At 47.0% G+C, this 8,227-nt stretch overlaps 1 protein-coding gene across 1 annotated transcript in view; it reads left to right on the top strand.

The window, feature by feature from the left end:
* The first annotated feature begins 325 nt into the window (after positions 1–325).
* The window catches only part of MYLK (myosin light chain kinase), a 210,017-nt gene continuing 202,115 nt past the window's right edge, over positions 326–8,227 (top strand). The window contains exon 1 of the mRNA XM_019839242.3: positions 326–458. The gene's annotated coding sequence lies outside the window, so the exon portion shown is untranslated. The remainder of the gene's footprint in view (positions 459–8,227) is intronic.

Raw genomic sequence — 8,227 nt, 5'->3', positions numbered from 1 at the left:
TCACCCCTGCCAGGGCCTCTCCCCTGACCCTGTGACTTCACCCCAGCTCTGCCCTCCTCAGTTCTCCTGAATTCTGTCCTCTGTGGAGGAAGGAAGCACCCAGTTCCGGTTCTCCTTGTAACTATTCGTCCTGAACTTTAAACCCATAACCCCCCACACTTGGGAATAAAAGCACCTATTGTCCTTGGGACACTTCCACACAGCCTCTGAGTGATGTGCTCCTCCTCCCAGCTGGTCCTACTCCCTTATGCACGTGTGTCCCTGACTTAGCTTGCCTTTCCTCCTTCCCACCAGGCACCGGCCAGGAGGCTTCCAGTGGGCTGCCCCTGCTGCCATCCGAAACACTTCAGGAGCTTCTTGGCTAAGGGCCCCACGAGCCCACAGGGAGGCAGACCTCCAGGACGTCTTGCCCTGTGCTCCCAGCCCAGTTGCCACAACAAACAGCAGAGGAGACGTTGGTGAGTGGGCAGGGTTCAGACTGTGCCGTTGACCGTTCCTCCCCAGCCGACCCTGAGGAGATGACAGAGAGGGGATCTGGGCAGCCAGGGCAGAATAGTGCCCGCAAGGTGAGATGACACCTGGTCAGGTGCCCAGACAGCTGGGGGTGAAGCCAGCATGCCTTACTGAGCATTATCTGTTGACCCTGGCTTAGCTGGTCAGAATTCTAGAACTGGTGGAGTTGGTGGGAACTGTCATTGAAGCCAGCCAGGAAACAAGATTCGGTATCTGCTGGGTGCCCTGGTTTCTGCTAGAAACTGTTATGCTTCCAAACTGGTGCTCCGTCCTTCCAAATTGTCCACAGACTTCTTCCTCCTGCTGTTCCAGGAGGGTGCTCTGGTTAACTGCCTTTGGTTTCGATTTTCCCTTTGACTCTCTGGTTCCTTAACAAGAAGCCATCATTGCGGGTGGAGCACAGTTCAAATTCTGTGTTAATTGTGGAACCCATCTGTTCCAGGTCCTGACCAAGAGCTCCCACTGGCCCCGCTTCACAGACGTGATCATTGTCACTCTGGTCAGTGGAAATCCCGTTGAGAGTAGGCGTAGAGTGAGTCTGCTCAACAAAAATGGTGCCTTTGTGGGCAGCTATACAGTGGTCAATATTCTCAATTATATTTCAAAAGTCTGGGTGATCTTTTGGGATATCATATGTGAAAGTTAGGGGTCGGGGTCCATTGCTTTCGTAGCTTTAACTGGTGAGGAAGATGGGTTTCCTTCTGCTACCCTCTTCCCTCTTCTTGGGGTCTTGTGATTACAGTACTTGAGGGGTCCTCAGCCAGTGGCAGCCTGGGAAGTGGTCTGTTGACTCTCACTGTGAAGGAGGCTGATGGGGTCCTAACCAATTCGGTGAAGCAAAGCAAGTGAGAAGGAGGAGGGGGAAAAAGCAATCAGTGAAAAGAAGCATAGCCTGTGATTTTATAACACTGATTATTTCCCCCAAGGTTCTAAGGCTGCTTTGAAGTATGGTCCCATCATTGAAGTGGGAGAATAGCTTCTTTCTTAAAAATTATTTTTACTTTATTTAAAAGATTTTTATTTTTTAAATGTTTATTTACTTATTTTTGAGAGAGAGAGAGAGAGAGAGAGAGAGAGCGAGTGAGCAAGCAGGGGACAGGCAGACAGAGAGAGAATCCCAAGCAGACTCCATGCTGTCACTGCAGAGCCCAGTGTGGGGCTTGAACTCACAAATGGTGAGATCATGTCCTGAGCCAAAATCAAGAGTTGAACACTTAACCAACCGAGCCACCCAGGTGCTCTGACTTCAGCTCAGGTCATGATCTCGTGGTTTGTGGGTTCCTGCCCCACGTCAGGCTCTGTGCTGACAACTCAAAGCCTGGAGCCTACTTCAGATTCTGTGTCTCCCTCTCTCTCTCTCTGCCCATCGCCCATCATGCTCTCTCTCTCTGTCTCTCTCTCTCTCTAAAAAATAAATAAACATTAAAGAGAGAGAGAGAGAGAGAGAGAGAGAGAGAGAGAGAGAGAGAGAGAGAGAATACTCTTAGGCTGCTTTGGCAGACAAAACTAAATACATGGGTTCTGTCCTTTTGTTAAAAAAAAGATCTTGTAATTTTAAAGCAATTTTTAAAAAGTGATTATGAGGTTGGACTCTAAAGTGGCTGATGAAGGGAGAAAGCAGTGTCTTACTACTGCCTGAAGGAAAGTACAGAATGTATGGCTGAGATGGGGGGCATTATTTTCGGATTCAAGGAAGGCTGGATCAAAGTGAACACTGTGTATGCATGAGCATTGCTCCCTTGAGAGGCGAGCCCTAAGGCGCTCTGACATTGTGAAGCAGCAGAAGCAGAAGATCAAAGGATGGAAAAATTAATGCAAGTCCTTTATTTTGAAGGCAGGTTTGCGTTGGCTAAAATCAGGATGAAGGTAGAGGCTCGGGTGCTGGGGAGAGGGCTGTGTAAGAAGCCCTTTCTGTGGAGTTACCCATTTTATGCTCAAGGCAGGGAAATTTGCAAGGAGAAAAAGAGGACAAATTTTCATTGGAAAAGCTAGAGCAGATGGGACTGTGGAAGTCATCCAGTACTCTTTTCCCTGCACTGATGAGGAAAGGGGGCCCCTGAAGGAGAGCTGCAGCGACACACCTGGTTGGTGCAGAGTCAGGCTGGAACTTAGAGCTCTTCTCTGGAGTTCCTTCAAGTCTGAGCTGATGGGCTGCTCACAGATGATTCGGGCACCTTTAGCAAGATGCAAATGTTTCTTGACAGACTTCTCAGAAGGGCAAGTAACCTTTAGTTTCCTCCATACATTTTTTTCAGAGATGCCTGTGGAAAATCTCTTTTCTGAATTGCACACTCTTTTTTTTTTTTTAATTTTTTTTTTCAACGTTTATTTATTTTTGGGACAGAGAGAGACAGAGCATGAACGGGGGAGGGGCAGAGAGAGAGGGAGACACAGAATTGGAAACAGGCTCCAGGCTCCGAGCCATCAGCCCAGAGCCTGATGCGGGGCTCGAACTCATGGACCGCGAGATCGTGACCTGGCTGAAGTCGGACGCTTAACCGACTGCGCCACCCAGGCGCCCCTGAATTGCACACTCTTAATGAAGACATTCGTTCTGCTTTTGATAAAATAAACTTTGAACAATGAACTATGGTGCTATATTACATCAAAATGTATTTCCCTAGGCTTCATTGTAATTCTTCTTTTATACTGAAAGCACATGTAATTTAGAGAGCTTTATGTCGCTTGATATATAACTTGTAATTAAATGTAGGGTTTGATCATATTTCTTTAAAAGTTGGGCATTAGGGTCTTGATTAATATTGTAACATCCCTTATACTATGGTTTCTATGAGAAAGTCAGCCTTCTTCCTAAGAAAAGAACGTAATCTATGTCAATCTGGTTAACATTGATTTGATTAATGTATCAGACATTCATTCATTCATTCATTCATTTATCATATAGTCCTTGAGTGATGAAGCAGGCAAAGTGCTTGCTCTCGGGTAGTTTTCCTTCTAGTGAGAGAGGAAGACATTAATGTCTGTCGTTGATTTTAAAGTGCAGTGAAGAAAAGTAGTGCAGGGTAAGGGGATGGGAGGATTGGGACAGGGTTATTTTTCATAGGATCATTGAGTGGTCAGGGAGGGTCTCTTTGCCGAGGTGAGATGTCAGCAGAGGACAGAGTGAAGTGAGCGAGTGAGTCTTGAGATCTGGAGAAAGAACTCTATTCAAGGCAGAGAGACTGGCCACTGCTAAGGCCTTGAGGCAAGAGTGAACTTGATGTGGCCAGAGGAGCAGCAGGCAGGCCAGCCAGCTGTAGAGTGGAGGGTGAGGCCCAGTGTGATAGCAGGTGAGCTTGGAGCAATAGGCAGGGCCGGGTGAGGTAGGGCCTTACAGGCCATGGTAGAAGTTTGGATTTTAGTTTGTAGGTAACGGGTGGTCATTGGAGCATGCTGAGTAGGGGAGTGACATGTCCAACTGCTGAATGGAGAACTGACTGGAGAAGCAGTGTGGAAACAGGGAGGCAGTTAGACTGCTGCAAGGGTCTAGGGTCATGATGCTGGTGGCTGGGATGGTTGGTGGCATGGGGTTGGTGACATGTGATCAGAATGGAGGCAGAACCAGAACAAAGGTAGGCAGGTGGATGATGGAGCCTTTGGTCTGGGTGGGAAGTGCTGCAGGAAGAGCACATTTGACGGGAGAAAGTTGAGAGTTCTTGTTGCATCTTGTTAGGTAAACCAGTGGGGATGTGGAGTAGGCAATTGGATGTAAAATTTTGGAGATTGGCAGAGAGGTTAGAATGGGAGATGGGTTTGGCAGTCTCTGGCCTCTCACCACATATAAAGCCATGGGACTGGAGTTGATCCCCTGGGGGGTGAGCAGGCCATCACTTAGAGACCAGGAAGAGAGGGGAGGGTAGGAGGAAAGAGAGGAGAGTGCAACACCCCATCCAGAGAGAAGAGTGTCTCTCCAGATGGACGAGGTGACTGTGCCAGTGCAGCTGAAAGCATTAAATATATTACCAGCCTGAGAATAGTGTCCTCTAGATGATTGCCTGGATTTTTATGTGCTTGTGGGCCTTGTCTCCCCCATTAGACTGGGAACTCACCAAAGCCAGGGATTATTTCACTGTTCTCCTGCTTGCACTTGGAGCCACTTAAAGCTATGGCTAAACCACCTAGTGAGTGGACACTTACTTGTAGAAGCTGCTTAGAGAGTCATCTATCAATGGGACTGTGGGAACAGTGTTGATGAGGAAGGGGCAGAACGAGTCCTGCTCTTGGCAAAGAGGCCAGTGATATCCCAATTCTGAGTAGAAGGACTTGGGTGGCAAAGAAGACAGATGGGAAGAGCAGGAAGGAAGCAGGACTGTCAGATTCCTGATTGGGGGAGCGATCGGCCCCTTAAATGTAGTCATATAGTTCCCTCCTGAGGAAGGGGGGCCCTGAAAAGTCAGGAACTCTTTGAATGGCTGTTGATTGATGCAGCAGTTGGATTCTTTACCTCTGTCTCTGCAAAATATGTGCATCTATCTATCTATCTATCTATCTATCTATCTATCTATCTTTCTGTGGCTTAAGAAGGATGGAGGAGCCTGTAGTGACTTCCCTTGGAGGTACCTGATTCAGAACCAGCAGTTCAGGTCCTGACAAAGAGCAGAGTCCCAATGGGACCTGAGTCTGGACAGAAGTTCTGTGGTGGTGCTCGGGGGCTGTCATGGCCTCTTCTGTTGACTGGGTTCCATCGATCTGTATCTGTGGGGAGTAACTGGGCCTGAAAGTCTGGCCATCTCTGACTGGGGGTAGTGTCTGGGGTAGACCAGCCTCAAAGATCCCTAAGGGCTGGGCACACTAGGAGTTAATCTGCATAAGGAGAGAGATGAGTTTCCTGGCCATCAGGAGTCTGGGATAATAACTGGATTCTGTCCTGTTTCTTGTCTCTTATGTAGACATAATGAAATCAGAGGACTCAGAGGATCATAGGAAAGCATAGGAATAGTTTCCGCTGGGACACTGTGAGAGCTTTGAAGAGATGGGAGGCCATCTTGATGAGACAGAACCAGAAGTTGAGAGTCCTCGACAGCATAAAGGAGACCCTGCTTGTGGAATGAGGGCAGATCCTTGGCCCTCCAGAGTTTAAGCTGGTAATAAGCCTGCAAGCCAAGGGTCCATCCCCTGGAGTTACCCTGGGAACCTAATAACTAAGTTTTTCCAGGCGATCCTGATCATGGGGCTTGATAAAGCCCAAGCCTGCTGCTAAAACTACGTTAAGATAAAAGCTCTTTTTATTAATTTGATACCCATTAAACCATCACAGATTAATTAATTTTCAAAAGAAAGAAAACTATGCCACAATTCTGCAAGTAACTTATGTCCAGATGTTGACATCTTGGGACAGCCTGTCATGCTTAAAAATATTGTAAGAAATCTTTAGACAGTAAAACCTAAAAATAAAACCCCCAAAATTAAAAAGAAGAATAAGGGAAAAGCATTGTAGTTCAAGAGATTTATTGGTTTATTTATTTTTGAAAAGAATATAAAGTTAACAACTTAATACCAGATTCCAAGACCTAGGTATCCCCACTTTTGTAGTGGGGAGGGAAGGTAATTATAAAATGCAAGAAAGCACCCAAGGGAGAAAACTATAAAAATCACTGGAGGCTTAGCTGACTAGCCAGTGGTTTCTACAAGCTAGAGTTAGTGAAGCGCATGAACCCTTGATGTGAACAAGTGGTGCAGGGGGCACAGGGAAGAGATCGCGTTTGATTAATTCATGGTGCCTGAGGAAGATTTGGAACCACTGACAACTTCCATATCTACCAGCCTCCCGTTAAGCCACCTGGGGTGAATTGAAATTGTAGTGGATGAGTTGAAATTGTATTCATAACATTATCCCTGACTGTGTTCGTTTCTCAGTGCCTGGGGTGAGTCTGGAGCACATTCATAGCAGTATTTCCGCCCTGTTGCCCCATTCATACAGCTGCCTGCTCAGATCTCAGCTTGCTCTGGGTTGCAGCTAGAGCGCTTCTGGGCCAGATTTCCAGGACGACATCCGCGGTGTTCTTACCTCTTCTTCTGAACTATGCCAGCTCGCGTCCCGCTGACCTCCAGCCATGCCATATCCCTCGGGTCAGGCATCCCCCACCTTTTGTGGGGTGATATGGTTGTTATGGAGAGGCCCACCTAGTGCTCTCAGTGGAGGGTGAGGAGAGAGTGACGCGTGTCCTGGGATGGTGGCAGGACTTGCAATTTCCTTGCCCACAAATGGAATGCAGGTAGAAGCTTGTCCAAGAGTTCATACAACACAAGCCCAGGGTCTGATACTGCGGGCGAGCATCTGGATTTAGGAGGGCCTGCTTAGTCAGGTGGGAGAAGTGAGTGACATGGGAGGAGAAACTGTGGTCTGTGCATTCCAGACACGGGGACTCAAAAGGGAGGTCTTCCCGCTCAACAGATGTTTCCCCTCTTTCAAACCAAAGCCTTGGAAGGACCTCAAATGAAGGGAACTTTAGATGAAAATCAAGAAGATGAAAATCAATAAAAATAGATAAGGAAAAAATAATAAAAATATTTTTCACTTACAATTTTTTTTTGAAGCAACTAAACGTGGACAGAATGTGATGGGGTTGATGAGAGTCTAAGCTAAAGACTATAGGGAGAGTGTGTTTTGCTACCTTTTCTTTAGGTTATGGTTAATAACCATGGAGGGTCTGAGATTTCACCTGCGTGCAAGCTAATGAGTTAGCTACGGTGTCATGGGACCTGTGGGTTAGGCATAAGTAAATGACTTTTTGATTCACAATGATAACAGTGGCCTGGGTACCAGCATTTTCTCACACTGGGTCTTTGAGCTTCAGTCCCAACAGGGTGATGCAGAGGGCCAGGTGGCACCTGTGCACATGGGAGAGAGAAATCTTGAGCTTAGGGAACTCAAATCTTGTATAATGGACAGTAAGTGTACGTGTGCTTTGCTCCAAAGGCGTACACGATCTCGCTTGTTTACGACATGGGTATCCTTGAAAAGATAGTCTGGAACAAGGTCACTCCATGCTTCTACTTGGAAGATGTGCAGAACTGAGAAAGAACCATGGAAAATGGCTTCCACATGCTGCATCGATAGAGAGGGAAAGGAAGCTGGTGTTACCACCTCCTTGTTACTCACCAGGCAGTGAGCAGGAGACCTCGTTCTTTACCTCATCAGAGCTCAGAGGTGGTACTGTTGTTAGATCAGTAAGGAGCTGGTGAGTAATGGGACTGAGACATCCAGCTGCAGGATTTATGTAGGTATTACATACTTCTTATATGCGAAGCATCATGTTAAAAAATAGCTAGAGCTTAGTCAGATGTTTATTGGCTCACAGTTCTAAGGGCTGTCCATGCATTGTGTAATTCTCATAACTAAGATTATCAGGTGCTGCTGAGGAAACTGTGGGGGACACTGAGGCACAGTGAGTTGATGGGGCTAGGATTCAAACCTGCATGTTTAGCCACTCTACTCCTCTGTTCTTTCTTCAGCCCTCAGGGTCACACAGGGAAGGTCATGGTGAAACTAGCATATGCACTGAGGATGTGGAAGGGTTTGGAAACCATGCCGCGTAGGAATAGTGGAAGGGCCAAGGGTGTCTCGTCTACAGAAGGATAAAGGATAAATGGTGACTGTCTTCAAATATTTGTAGGCATGTCTTGTAGCAGAGTAGAGTTTACTCTTCATGACCCCGGGGGGCAGAATGGGGTCCAGTTAGGAGGCATATCATCCCTCAGCCTGCAATGGAAT

This window comes from Felis catus, chromosome C2 (genome assembly GCF_018350175.1).
Source record: "Felis catus isolate Fca126 chromosome C2, F.catus_Fca126_mat1.0, whole genome shotgun sequence".
Classification (NCBI taxonomy): domain Eukaryota; kingdom Metazoa; phylum Chordata; class Mammalia; order Carnivora; family Felidae; genus Felis; species Felis catus.
The sequence above is the reverse complement of the archived record's forward strand: the minus strand, read 5'-3'. Positions and strand labels throughout refer to the sequence as shown.